At 38.1% G+C, this 15,558-nt stretch overlaps 1 protein-coding gene across 6 annotated transcripts in view; it reads left to right on the top strand.

Annotated features, from left to right (window-relative positions):
- PRLR (prolactin receptor) overlaps positions 1–15,558 on the top strand; it is a 172,344-nt gene that overhangs the window by 16,132 nt on the left and 140,654 nt on the right. The window lies entirely within an intron of this gene.

Genomic DNA, 15,558 nt, shown 5'->3' on the forward strand with positions numbered 1-15,558 from the left:
ACTTGTGAACAAAGTGTATAGTAAGAGTCCAACAGCAAAAATTTACAGAAGACTCAAGTAGGTATAGGAACAGCAGTAACAAGGACTCCAAATATCCTGTGTTGTATTGTTAAGGTGAGAATCCATAATGTCTGGGGAATACTTTGAAACCTAAGGCACAATCCAAGTGTACTCCCTTAAAAGGTTATGGGTTTCTTTTAAAATTAAAATCACATATGGCGGCTTAGGGAAATCTTCAAGTGGAACGTAAGCAATGCTTATGGATTCTCACCAACGTTCTCGGGAAACTGAGTAAGAACTTGCCAAATACATGTCAAATGTAAAAACACTTCCCACAGTGGTATTTCGTGGAGACCTACTTTACAAAAGTGTACCTTGACTGGGACCTTTTCACTGATACTCCCTTGGAAGCAATGAATTTCCAAAAGGACATGATTATCATACAATGGGATAGGTAGCTCTGATTGTCCAAGCACCGAGGACATTATTCAGAGGCAAAGCATTAAGCTTCTCCAGGAATTTTTCTTCTGTGAAGGTAGGTGGCTACAATGGAGACTTCCTTTTTGTGGGTGAATTTGCCCAGCAGATGGCAAACATTCAGTAGGAGAGGAAGGATGACACCAATTATTGCTAATGATGGTTAAAAATGAAATTACCTGAATGAATCTCATACTTGGACTTGGGGACTGAGTCATAGCTCTAGCTCCATGCAATCATCATGTCTCAAAGTCGAGATCTTGATCATTAACTACTGGGGCTTTTTACCTGTCAGTTTTGACAGAAAATTTAAATTCTCTAAGGGATTCGATGTTTTAGAAAATAGGACAGGATTTTAATATTGCCAACCCCAAAATAGCAACTCCCTGCCTTCCAACTGATATCAGTTTGTCATATGGGAACTACATTCAACTACTAACTCCACATTTAACAATGGTCTCTCTCTTCTGGGCACTACTGTCAGAAGAGGGATCAAGGCATTTGCCCACAGGTGAAAATTTGTCCCAGGAAATGCATTTCATTATGCAACGTGAGAATAAAAACCCCCAACAATGGCACAGTTTTTCTCAGTTGTTCTCTTGATATAACCATTTAGGCAGTACAACTCTTGTGATTACCAAACTCGTGTCATAGTGCATGTATACAGATTGATTTCATACCAGAGAACTTCATGGGGGGGGGGGGGCGGGAGAAGAGTCACTATTTCCAAAGACTCTAAATTTGGCTTCTTTGTGGGTAAAACACTGCTAATATATTTGGTGTGCAGGAAAGTGCAGTATTTTGATCTGAAAATCAGAAGCCCTAATCTTAGTTCCAACCAACCTTATGACATCATTTCAAACTTCTGAGTTTCACTTCCCAGTAATTCCATGATTCTTTGTTGATGGGGAGCCCCAAATTGGAAAGCATCAAAACCAGCTAAATACAATCAGAAGCCTGGTTTCTCATCACCTCCCTAAAATTCGGGAAGCATACTTAACTTGATTACCAAACCTCCAAAGATATGATGATCAAATGATGGGTAAATATGCATTTTTTTAGGCTTTTCATATGACTATCAGAACTGCTGCCCTAGCCAAAATCCTGCACCAACCAAGGGTGTTCATCTAGAAGAATGTATTTCATCCTGCTTAATGTGGACCTCAAATATGAATAATATTAGCATGTTCCTAATATGTTCTAGCCTGGAATCGGCCGACTTCTTTTGTAAAGAACCAGATAGTAAAATATTTTAGGACTTTCGAGCCACATGGCTTTTGTCACAATTATTCAACTCTGCCCTTGTCAGACAAAAGCAGCCCTATAGGCAATGCATAAATGAATGTTGTGGCCATTTTCTTTTTTTAAAAAAGATTTTATTTATTTATTTGACAGAGAGAGAGAGCACAAACAGGGGCAGTGGCAGGCAGAGGGAGAGGGAGAATCAGGCTCCCCGCTGAGCAGAGAGCCTGATGTGGGGCTGGATCCCAGGACCCTGGGATCACGACCTGGGCTGAAGGCAGACATTTAACCAACTGAGCCACCCAGGCGCCCCTGGAGTGGCCATTTTCCAACAAAACTTCATTATCCAAAATAGCCAAGGGGTCAGATTTGGCCCATGAGCTTTATTTTACTGACCCTAGTTCTGGACTCTTAATACCTCAGTGTCCATCTGCTGTCATAACACACATTTAATTTATACTAAATTTGTTTAACCTATTAATATTTTAGTTAATGTTATATAATACATTATGAAACTGTTGTCACACCGTATGTGACTGTATCTAAATTTTTGTGTGATCTATTAATATTTAGACAATATTACATCATGAATATATTGTCATATCATATGTGAATATTTTAAAATCTTTGTTTATTCTATCAATATTTGTATTCGACAACAAACACGACTTGAGATAACAAGTCTCTTAACTGTCTAATGGATAATGTAGTAAGTCCTCTCCCCTTTCCTTAACTCTTTCTGTTGCAGAGATTTTTACATAATTACAGTGTTGGGAATAAGTCTATTTACCCTATCCCTAGCTCTCTTGATATTAACCATATCCTGTGATAACTTTTATCTTTGCAGACTGAATTGCTGTAATCTTCATGGTTTGTCCTTCAGTGACCCCCTCTCCCTCATCTCCTTGATCACTATACGCCTCCATCACTGAGTCTCTTCGGGCTTTGTGGGTCCTTGTAGTGTAATGACCAGACCAGAACAGAGTATTCCAGCTTGGTCACATCATCTCTTCCTAAAGCTGCCCAGTTGTACCTTTTGACTGCAGCAAGCAGTAAACAAAGTAAAAAAAAAAAAGTGAAAGTAGGGAAGAAATTGAGAAAGCCCAGCGGATTTTTGGAAAAGCACAATGGACCACATGAAAAAGAAACATTGACTCTTGCAAAACACTCTGAACTGGCTACTAATGCACTCCTAATTCCTTTAAATCGTAGTTGTGGACCACAGTTAAGCTTTCTGGAGGGTTGAAAGCGTGAGAACAAAACTAACATCCTGCTTTGCGTGGGAATGATCCTGTAGAAATTTAAAGTGAAGAGCTCTGGTAAGAGTTTGTCTGTGATGGAAACCAACCACGCAGAGTTTACATACATCACACTTCTGTGAGGGGAGAAAATTTGGGACATAATTTAGCACGGTGGGCTGAACAGCTCTGGAATGGGCCCTGCTGCCCCTCCAGGATTACACTGCTCATCTGGGAAGATCTACCTTTGCATTGAATTCTCTCCTCTGCCCCTCCTGACCCAGGGGGAAAAGTTAACCTGATTAATGAGAGCAGTTACAGAGGAACTGTGTCGTCATTAGAAGTCCTGTTCAGGGGCATCTGAGTGGCTCAGTTGGTTAAGCTTCTGACTCCTGATTTCAGTTCAGGTCATGATTTCAGGGTCGTGAGATCGAGTCCCACATTGGGGGATGGGGGGAGTTCTGTGCAAAAGTTCAAATTAAAATTTATCAAATCATCATTGGGAGCAACTCTGCAAAATTCATGATACAAACATATCAAACCCACTTTGACAATATGCCAAGTGCTGGGGAAATAATAGTGAGCAGAATGGTCTCTTCCCATGTAGAGCTTATAGTATAATGAGGAAACAGAGCCAATCAAATTCAAGTATGTTTGTAAGTATGGTAAGGACAACAAAGGGGAGGTACATTGTTTACTAAAACAGTAACCGTGAGAAAGTAATGGTTGACCTAAGATCAAAATGGGAAGGAAGAGTTTCCTCAACAAAAGGAGGAGCACAGACCAAGCCACCAACGGAGGAGAGAGCATGCCCAGTGTGGGGGAATAGGAAAACCTCAGAGAAACACAATATATGAAAAAGCTGGAGAATGAGAGAGGCCAGGCCACACAGGATCTCAGGAAGCAATAGGGAGCCTTTGGGGTGTTTGAAGATGAGGGATAGCATGTCCTGTTGGTCTTTTTATAAGGAAATACCAAACCATTCAATTACGGAAGAAATAGCTGAAAGTCAATGTTTCATCTTCTTTTCAAAAAAATCAAAATGAAACAATCTAGAAAAAAAAAAAACCCACTCAGGCTACACTGTGGAGAATATTGTCAGAAGCAGGAGTCAATGCCTATGCACTTAGTATGATTTTTAAATTATAGCCTGGAAGGTGGCCCAAGCCTCTGTACTATCACACAGTTAAGACGTTCCTTTGGGAAATGCTTGGAAATGAATGTTTGACACCCTCCATGACTTTTAATACTTGGGATCTCAGGCACATACTTTATAGGATGAAAAAGAGATTTAATTACCCTCTGTTTAGGAACTCACCAGCCCTGATTTTCCCTAGTGTCTACCTGGTATTTCCATCTCCATAAATTAGTTCCAGCAATAAGCCAACTAGTTGGTTTATCCTCCAAGTCTGGTCAGTTCTGAACTGTGGGTCTTAAGTACCTTATTGGTCTTTGAGGGTTTGGTTTTTTTATTTGCTTACCTCTTGACTTTGCCCCAAGAGAAGAACTGCACGAAAGTTCAAATTAAAATTTATCATAATCATTGTTGGGAGTAACTCTGCAAAATTCAGGATACAAATATATCAAACCACTTAGACACTATGCCAAATGCTGGGGAAATAATAGCAGAATGGTCTCTTCCCATGCAGAGCTTATAGTATAATGAGGAAACAGATGCCAATCAAATTTGCCCCAGGAGAAGTACTGTTTTTAGATCAATGGACTCTAAGAAAGTTTAATTTTATTTAGTACTTTAAGGAAATAAAAGAAAGTAATTTTGCCTAAGAATACAAATGTTTGCAGTTCATTGTATTGTAGAGTAGGTGAGGAGTCGGTGAATGGTTAGAAAAATGGATTTTTATATAGGCTTAAAATTTTAATTACTTTTGTCTGGCATTATAGAATGGAATAAAGAAAATTGATATCACCCATATTCCACCACCTAGGAAAAAAATTACTGTTTACATATGGCAAATTTTTTCCTCTCTCATTTCTAAAAAAAAAAAAAAAAAAATAGAAATATATTATATATTCATTTTTCAAAACCTCTTTTTAAAACTTAATGTTACATGATAATCAGTTATAAATGTTTCTGAAAACATGTTTTTGAAGCTGTCCTAACATTCCGTCGTAGGAATGTACTGATTTTGCCAATCTGATAAGTCTAAAATAATATTAATTTCCATTTCTTTATCAGGCATAATTATTTTTTCATACATTTACCACCCTTCATATGTCTTCTTTTATGAATTACCTATTATGTCCATTATCAAGATTTCTACTTGTTTCTCAGTATTGTCTTAATTTTTAAAAAATGAACTCTTTATATTTTAAGGATATTAATCTATTTTCTATAATATTTATTATACATATTTTTACCCAATTTTGTCTTTGTCTTTTAATTCTGTGTAAAGTATTTTTGGTAAACACACTTATAGATTTTTATGGCTTGAAGGCTATCCGTGTTTTCCTTTGTGATTCCTTTGTAGCTGTTTATTCAGTGATGCTCAGTGAGTGGTATGTATCAGTCAGGAAGCAACATACTGGGAGTAAAACAGAACAAGACAGGGATGGCTTTGCCTTCTCAGAGCTTATAGTCTAATGAGAAAGACAGACAAAAGCCAGGCCAGTGTAATATGGCACATTGTGAGCTCTCTGAGAGGAAGTACAGGGTGGCATGAGACACTTAATCTGGACGTTGAGTTAAGAGAAGGCTTCTGGAAGGAAGCAACTTTCTGGCTGAGAATGAAGAGACAGGGTGATGTCGGTTGGGGCAGAGATAAACAGTATGTGCGAAGGTTCGTGTTCAGTGACCTAAATGCTAAATGTCCCCTGGGTGTACAACATGGAGTGCGTACATGCCACGGGCGGAAGGCAGTGATGGTGGAGGGTGTGAGCAGGAGACCACTGGGGAGGCTGCTGTTTGCCATAGTTCAGGGGAGGCAGAATGATGATGGGCAAGAAATGTTCTACATCACTCACCCCTTTTCCCTGGATAAACAAGGCTTTTGTTATATATTCAGTTCTTAGGTATATCCTATTGTCCACTGCAGAATAATTTATTTAGTTTTATTGTCATATGTCAGTCAGTTTGGGGGCCAGCACCGTACTGGTTTTGAGTTTTATGAAACATTTAACGGGTAGGGCATGTATCCTCTCATCACTTTTCACTTTCAGAATTAATTTATCTACGCTTGTCAGTGTGTTCTGGGTAAACTCTTAAATGAGTTTGAAAACTTAGAAAAGCATATGTATATATATGTGTGGGTATAAATATATGTGTATGTATGTGTATGCATGTGTATACAAACACACAGTCTCCCATGGGGGTAACTGGATAATGCATTAAGCCTATAGATCAGTTACAAAAGAACTGACAATCTTTTTAATAGAGTCAGCCCATCAAGAGGCATTGAACATCTACCCAGTACTTGAATTTTCTTTTACATTTCTTGTTAAAATGTTATAGTTTTACTCAAATAGGTTATTCTTTTTTGTTAGGGTTTTCTTATGTATCTTATAATTTTAGTTTTTTTCTTATGAATGGATCTTTTTTCCCATATCTTCTCTCTGATATTGCTGGACTATAGGAAAAATACTAATGTACATATATTTTCTTTTTATTTAACTATTTAACTCTTAATTGATTATAAGAATTTTTAGTTGATTATAAGAGTTTGTAATCATGGTGTCTATTAATGGTAATTTTCCTCCTTCCAATAGTTGCATCCAATTTTTATTTGATGTCTTCTAGCATTGATTACAACTTCTATTAATTAGTAATGATAATAGTGAACATCCTTAGAATCAATTTTAAGAAGAATGCCTGTTGTTTAACATTTTTTTAAAGTGTTTTCTATGAGAGCTAATAAAACAAGCACGGGAAATGCTACAAATGAAATCCTCTCTCCCAAGGATTAATAACTCATATTCATAAATTAATGGTGTGATATCTGCAATAAAGAAACTAGCTGAAAACTGAGTTGAACCCAACATTTCTAAATTGTATTTAACCACAGAAGTCTTTTTCTCTCATTTGGAAATTAACACCAATAACAACAGTCAACATTATATTCATTTGCTCTTACTTTTCTCAGTTTTCTTGTTCAGCCTTGTTTTTTTTTTTTTTTAATCTGTTGCCGCATGGACTATGGTTTGGTTTTGCTTTTATTTTTTCCAATAATTTAGAAGACAGTCATCCTCTTTTTATTCTACAAGTGATTGCACTTAAAGTTTTCCAAAACACTTGCACCTGTATTTTATACTTACTAAAGTCATAGACATGACCATCTACTTTTTTTAAAATTTTTTATTGTTATGTTAATCATCATATATTACATCATTAGTTTTTGATGTAGTGTTCCATGATTCATTGTTTGTGCATAACACCCAGTGCTCCACGCAGAATGTGCCCTCTTTAATACCCATCACCAGGCTAACCCATCCCCCCACCCCCCTCCCCTCTAGAACCCTCAGTTTGTTTTTCAGAGTCCATCGTCTCTCATGGTTCATCTCCCCCTCTGACTTACTTCCCTTCATTCTTCCCCTCCTGCTATCTTCTTTTTCTTTTTTCTTAACATATGTTGCATTATTTGTTTCAGAGGTACAGATCTGTGATTCAACAGTCTTGCACAATTCACAGCGCTCACCATAGCACACACCCTCCCCAATGTCTATCACCCAGCCACCCCCTCCCTCCCACCCCCCACCACTCCAGCCACCCTCAGTTTGTTTCCTGAGATTAAGAATTCGTCATATCAGTGAATGACCATCTACTTTTATAATCAAGTTCAGAATGAAATGATATGCTCGAATAGCCCTATTAAAGATGAGACATTTAATCTATTTTACTTCCTTTCAACCATTTCCTCAGTATTTGTAAGAATTATTTAATTTTTTTTATTCAGGTTACTGTCAGTCACACATTTTATATTATTTTCCTTCTCTCTCAATAGATAAAATTTTTTATCTGTTCAGCAATGTAATCATATTTACAATACGTTCTTGGATAGTTACATGGTTATGTGGTTTCTGTGTACCTAGTTATTGGCCATTTACACTATAAATTTCTTATTTTTGACTCATTTTAATTAATCTCTTGGGCAGCTAAAGGGTATCTTTAAGAGTTATTGTAAGTAAAGTAAGGAGATCGTATTTTTTTGAACCCTTTGATCTACTTAAAAAAAACTTCTGTTGTCTTTCGACATAAAGAGTGATTTTGCTGTGTATAAAATTCTTGTCTCACCATCTTTCTTGCCTTTTGCACTTAGTCATGTGGTGGAAAAATCTGAGATGATTCATATTTTTGTTTCTTGGTAATCTTTTTTTTTCCTGGACTTAGAGGTTTTACTTTCCAATTCAGATATTTTGTCATAACGGATCTAGGTGTGAGGTTTTTTTCTGATTTTCATAGCGTTTGCTGAATCATGTCAATTTTCAGAGTCAGACCCTCCATTGGTACTGTGAAGTTTTCCATTTTCAAAGCTTCTTTTGTGATTTTGGATATTTCTTCAGTTACATTTTATTTATTTTCTTTTTAAAAATACATTCTTAAAATTCGAATGCTTTTTTTTATAGAGACGTAACTTACATCCAATGAAATACAAAGACCCTAAGTGTACAGTTGATCAGTTTTGCCAAACTCATATAGCTGAGTAACCCACATCCCCTACCAAGATAGCGGACATTCCCATCACAGAATTTCCTCATACCCCTTCCTGGGTAATCCCAATCCCAGAAGCAACCACTGATTTGATTTCTATCACTTTAGATTTGTTTTGCTTGTTCTGAATATAATACAAATGGACTCATACAATAATATTATGTATGAGACTTCTTGCATGAATTTTTTAGATTTTTTGAGATTTTTTTTAACATTTTTTTATTCAGGTTACTGTCAGTTACATATTTCATGTTCTTTTACTTCTCCTTTGTGAATTATTTTATCTATTCAGCAAATCATATTTACAATGCATTCTTGGATAGTTACATGGTTATCTGTTTCTGTGTACATAGTTATTGACCTCTCGGTAGGCGTATAGCACTATCTCATTGTGATCACTGGTCTCTTTTTCATGAGTATAAATCAGCCTAATTTGATTGTGTGCTCCCCTTCATGTATCTGGCATCTCATCTCATTGCTTCCTTTTAAGGAGTACAACGTAGGGCTTCTGTATTTTAAGGAGTGTCTGATTCTGTGTCCTGTAGTGTCAGTCTCACCTCTTACTGCCTTCAGTGGACATACTAATACGATTCTTAATAATGTTCATTTTTTGGTTTCCCTTCCATTCTCCTTGTCTTCCCCAGCCTTTTATCTCATAACAGCTACCTGTCTACTTTCACGGTATCTTTTTTCTACATCAACTGAGAATGAGAAACAGTTTTCTAAAATTGTCTTTGGGAGGAAGTTTCAGTTTCCTTGTTATACTCTTTACCCACTGTCTGTGCTATTTGTTTTTCATGCTTACTCATCCAGGAATGAAACTGAATCCACTTAGACCCAATATTTGTGAACACATGGCATGTGCAATGTGTTCTGGGACCTGCTCAGTATGTACCAGGCTATAAGATTTCTGGTTCACAGCTGGAGGGCAGAATGACATGTCCTAGTTCAGTATCAGCATCTAATAGGAATGCCACTGGTGCAGCTTTGTGTATTGAGATAAGATCTTCTCTTCCCCCACCGCCTATTCTCCTATGCTCAAAACAGGAACCACAAAAATTTGTCATCTTTGAGATGCCTTCCTTCCAGGACTCTTCCTCCGTCCCCCCCTGCACTTGCTGGATATATGTTCCAGGATTTTTACTTGTTGGATATATGTTCCAGGATCCGGTGTGCCACTCCCTGTTCTTGTAATATCCCAATTCACTGTTTTCTAAAGGTTGAGATTTTTCTATGAATATAGAAGAGATGCTCTGCTGGGTTGAAGATGGCTGCATTCAGCAGAAGGGTAGCTGAACAGTTTTCAGGAAGGGTCTGAACTATCTGCCCATCTTCTTTGAAGCCAAACTTTTGGTTTTGTTTTCAGCAGGAAATCGTATGTTTGTTAGTAATTCGGATTCACCTTCCAGTGCCATGGGTCATGTTAGTCCTGACATTCTCCCCGAGTTTCTGGCTACAGACTGACCATAGGTATTGGGTTTTTGTATATTGTCCAGACCTTTTCTTCTCTTCCTTTCTCCTCCCCATGTCTTTATAAGTAGTCAAAAATAGGTACTCCTTTCCAGAAATCTAAAAAACGTCTTCTTAAGTCCTTTTAAGTTTTAAGAGTGTTTATCATTCTGCACATTTCCCCCATGAATCTTGGCTAACTTCCTCATTTAATCAAGTCCAAGTTTGTGTGAACAACTATCATTTTCTCTGCTTTACGTGATGAACTTTCTATCATTCTTTAGCATTTTGAAGTGCTATCTCAACAACAACAACAAAAAACCTTTTACCGATGACCAAATATCCTGGGGAAGAAAGGTGGCAGTATGTCTCCAAAGATGGGGCATTATCATCTCTGAGTGGCATCTGAATCCAAGACAACAAATGCTTACTGAGGTCCTATGATGTCTCAGGAACTGTACTAGAAAGTAGATATATAGAGTTACATAAGACATGATCTCTTGCATTGGGGAATTCAAGGTCTTCTAATTACCTCTACCATTGTCATGTGCAGGACTGGTGAGTCTAGCCTTTGGAATTTGGAAGTGACCCACATTGTTTAAAAGTCTTTTGACTTTTACTAGGCTGATACTGAACTAAGTGATACTGATACTAGCTGATACTGAACTAAGACGCCTGGGTGGCTCAGTCAGTTAAGCATCTGCCTTCGGCTCAGGTCATGATCCCAGGGTCCTGGGATCGAGTCCTGTGTCAGGCTCCTTGCTCAGCTGGGAGCCTGCTTCTCCCTCTCGCTCTGCCTGCTGGTCCCCCTGCTTGTGCGCTCTCCTTCTCTCTGACAAATAAATAAAATCTTTTAAAAATAATAATAAAATCTAAAAATAAAAATAAAAATCTTTTCTCTCTCATACAAATATGTATTTTTTCCCTTAGGAGTATGTTCTTTATGTCTCTCAGGAAAGTTTTTGACTCTGGAACTATATTTCATTGTTCTCTGGGGGTAATAAGATTGGTGAGGTGAGAGTTTTGAAGAATAACACTAAATAGCCCAGAAACTCAGACTGAGGCTTCGGTACGGCTCTCAAGGCATCCTATAGGAAACTTTTGCAGCATACGATGAAAATCACAAACGCTGCTCCTGCAGGAAAGAGGCCTATCCTAGCCATAAGATTCAAAGCATAGCTATTAAATATTTCATCATCATACATAAGTATGTGTTATACACAGGATTCTTTTCTAATCCAGAAGTGAGACAACAAAGTTAAATTATAATCTTCTTTTGAGAGAAAAGTTTCACACAATTAGCCTTTGAAATGTATTCCCTAAAATACCATGAAAACATTGTCCCATGAAATAGTGTTTCTAAGAAACACATATGTCCCTGCCCTTGATTTTTCTTATCACCACCAATAAAAATAAGAGCTGGGTTGTTCTCTTCATGAACCTCAAAAAAAAAAAAATCAGTCTTGACTTTCTCAATCTTGATTGTAACCCCAAGGTTACCAAACAAAAATAAAGGTTCAAGAAGAAAAAGATCAACTACCTGCTCAAAATATTTAGCATAGCAATTCTGAGCTTTTGATAAAGACTCAAAATTCCCATGTTTGTCCACTAGATGAAAAAAGGAGTTTTGTTATTAGAAAACCATAGTCAAGAAGTAAGGTAGCCCCTCTAACACTTTTCCTGCTCCATTATGAATTATTGGTCTCTTTACACAGATGTTTGACAAGTTCTTAGCAAAGCTGAGCCCCATCAGATCTGGCTATTAGCCACTGAACCATCACTTAGTAGATTTCTGCTCCCTTTCATGCCATGAGTGGTAGACAATACTTCAGATCACAAATGGGCCGAACGTGTTGCATCTGAAGTTTTGGGATGACATGATGCTGTCTGCCCCCTTGTAATGATTTCAGATACAATGGAATGACCCTGGCCATGGTAGGAACTCAAGAAATCTTGGTTCATCATTTCTTTTCTTCCATCCAATGGGTCTTGTTAGTTACACACTCAGCAGAATGTCCCGCTGAGCACAGCGTCTCCTGCGGCCACTGTCCCCTCTAGCATAACCACATGTTAGATAGCTAAAGGATTTTTTTTTAACTATATTTTGCCAGGAGCCCAACTTCTATAGCACTAGGCTCCATTCAGTTTTCTACCGCCTGTAGAAAAGGAGAGCCCAGTCTTTCTGAAAGGCTTCTTCTCAAACAAGGGAGCATTTGAGGCAACACGTCAACAAGGTAGCCTGGTAATCGGTGCTCCTTCCAAAGCCAGATGAAAGATGTGTGGTTGGCTCAGATCGTCTTCTCTCCCACCTAGGGAGTAAAATCTACCAAGGACACAGCTGACACCAAGACGCCATCAGGGATTTATAACATGTTTAAGAACGAGGCCAGGAATAGGGCCATTATACAACGTCCCCTATTTGATTGCATTAAAGGAGGAATTTCCACTGACATTTTCAGAGACACATAAAATAATTGCCAGCCCTCACAGGGAATAGGAATGACCTAAGGCTGTATTGCATTCATGTCATGTCTTTAGTTAATATGTCTTGTATTATTAGTTTGCTTTCAAACAGATGCCCTGACGTATTTTTCTAAAGTGGAAACAAGTCATATTGTGATCATCATTCTTAAGAGAATTACCTAAAATGTATTCATTTAATCTCTCAATCGTTTTCCAACTGCTGTTGCTTGCATATGTGCTGGATATGTGCTGGATATGATGTAAGGCACCAACATAAAAAGGGGACCATTGTCTACCCTCAAGAAACACACAAGTCTGGTGGAGGTGTGATAGAGTCATGGATGGGGTTTAGGGCAGTTATTGAACAAGCAGGGGAAGAGAGTAAGGAGGAGATTCTATAGAGAAAATAGCACACAGAAACTTACAGTGAGTCACATGTTCCTGAGATTTGGAGCAGTTGCAAGTAGCCTGATGGGCAAAACACACAAGGAAGAAGTAGGAAAGGACAGCAAGTGTATCTGAGAAAAGTAGGTTGGGTCAGACTGTAAAGAGCTGAATACTGTGCTAAGTGCTGTCTTCTGTGATTCATGGGAGTCACAGTTAGTAGAAGACTTGAAGTCAGATCTCTTGATTCATAGGCATGGTTTTCTCTGTGGGATTACACTCGTCCCTCCAAATGCAAATGACCACCACACTGGATTTGACTGAAGATCACTGAGTGCAAATACATAAATTGCCTATCAGAAGCAATCGGTGAGTTTTCTTTTTATTATCTCCATCTAACAAATGAGGAAAGTAAAGTATAAAGAGTTAAGTAACTCGTCCAGGGTCACACAACAAGTTAGGTGATCCCAGCCAATCTGGCTTCAGAGTCTCTAGTCTTAACTACACCACATATCCCTCTTTGATCTAGAGATCTTTATGCATTTGTGTGTTCTATGGATGTGAACATTGGCAAGTAAAGCCTCCCTTCCAGAATAGATCTGATAACTGGCTACGTTTGAAATGGAAAGGATGAATGGTCTATAGCACAGGTCTTGGGATCAAGGAATGAAAGATGCTCCCTACTCATGTCTCCAGATATCTTTTTCTTTACCCTTTCCTGGCTCTTTGAAACCAGGCATCTGGGACTGGGCAGCCTCATCCTGTTAAGAGTAGTGAAGTACTAGTAGTGAAGTACTAGAAGGATGCTACTCTGAGATGCTACAAATACTGCAATTGTATTCACCACCCAAGACTTTGAAAGTTAAAGCCTGCAAATCTGAGAGATGAATTTTGCGCCTGATTAGCATTGGTTGTTTGGTTTTGTTTAAATATTCATGGAGATTTGGTGATAGACATTGGGGAGGGTATGTGCTATGGTAGGCGCTGTGAATTGCATAAGACTGTTGAATCACAGACCTGTACCTCTGAAACAAATAATACATTGTATGTTAAAAAAAAAAAAAGAAGAAGAAGAAGATAGCAGGAAGGGAAAAATGAAGGGGGGGAAATCGGAGGGGGAGATGACCCATGAGAGACTATGGACTCTGAGAAACAAACTGAAAGTTCTAGAGGGGAGGGGTGGGGGGATGGGTTAGCCTGGTGATGGGTATTAAAGAGAGCACGTTCTGCATGGAGCACTGGGTGTTATACGCAAACAATGAATCATGATGTCCTGTATGGTGATTAACATAACATAATAAAATTTAATAAAAGACATTAAAAAAAATACTCATGGAGAGAATGGCAAAGAAATTGGAATGTAAGTTGAAGTTAAAGTGGGACAGACAGGCCCTTCAAGTGTTTCTCTTTATGCAATGATATTAATAACATCCAAATAGGCCTTAAGGCTGTCTGCTTACTTTGTACTTACCAAAGGAGTAAGATACCATTTTCCTTGGAAGCTTGAATGTTAAATATACTCCACAATATGATTCAAATATCATGCTTTTAAAAGTCACCTACTGTGTTTTGAATATCTATAGCCTTCAATACCTTATTAGAAGTCAATATTTGCTGAAAGTTTAACATCAAAGATCCATTGTGTAGGAGGAGGCAGAGTTACTCTGAAACATAGAACCAGTACAATGGACACTGTTAGAGTGGGACATACATAACAACATAAAGAAAAGCTTTCAGTTAACTAGTATGGAACTTCCTTGACTTACAGTGGGGTCACGCACTGGTGCACCCATGGTCAGTTGAAAATGTTGTAAGTTGAAAATGCATTTAGGACACCTAACCTACCGAACATTATAACTTAGGCTAGTCTACCTTAAATGTGCTCAGAACACTTCCATGAGGTTCCAGTTAGTCCAAATCATCTAACACAAAGTCTGTTTTATAATAAAGTGTTGACTGTCTCCTGTAGTTTATCGGATACTGTACTGAAAGGGAAAACAGCATGGTTGTCCGGGGACAGAAGGTTGTAAGTATACTAGTTATTCACTCTCGTAATGGCTCTTTGCCACTGCTCAGCATCACCAGAAAGGCTCATCCCATATATCCCTAGCCCAGGGAAAGATCAAAATTCAAAATTCAAGGTACGATTTCTACTAAATGCGCATTGCTTTAGTACCACCTTAAATTGGGAAAATCGTAAGTCAAACCATGGTTAAGTTGGAGACCATCTGCACTGTGATACACTGCAACTACAGGGTGAAGTAGTGATCTCCATTTCCCCAGACGTGTTTGAGCAGAGATTGGATAACTGTTGGAGGGTGGTGCTAAGGTGGAATAAGAGCATGATGTCTGAGGCTGAGTTAGAATGGCCTCCGAAGGTTCCTCCAGCTCTAAAGTGTAATGAAATAATTTGCAAGCACTGGCCTGCACAAAGACCTTAGTATTCCATTTTATCATACTCACCCCATTCCGTATGGAAAAGGATATTCAGTCTACTTTTTGGAAGTCGTCGTCATCTTCATGTTCATTTTTATATCTCTGAAATTTTAATATATGTTGAACATATAGATATTATATATCTATGTATTATAGTATATATTTATATATTATATACCTATATATTGATACATAGATCTGTGTATC

This window comes from Zalophus californianus, chromosome 5 (assembly GCF_009762305.2).
Source record: "Zalophus californianus isolate mZalCal1 chromosome 5, mZalCal1.pri.v2, whole genome shotgun sequence".
In the NCBI taxonomy this organism is placed as follows: domain Eukaryota; kingdom Metazoa; phylum Chordata; class Mammalia; order Carnivora; family Otariidae; genus Zalophus; species Zalophus californianus.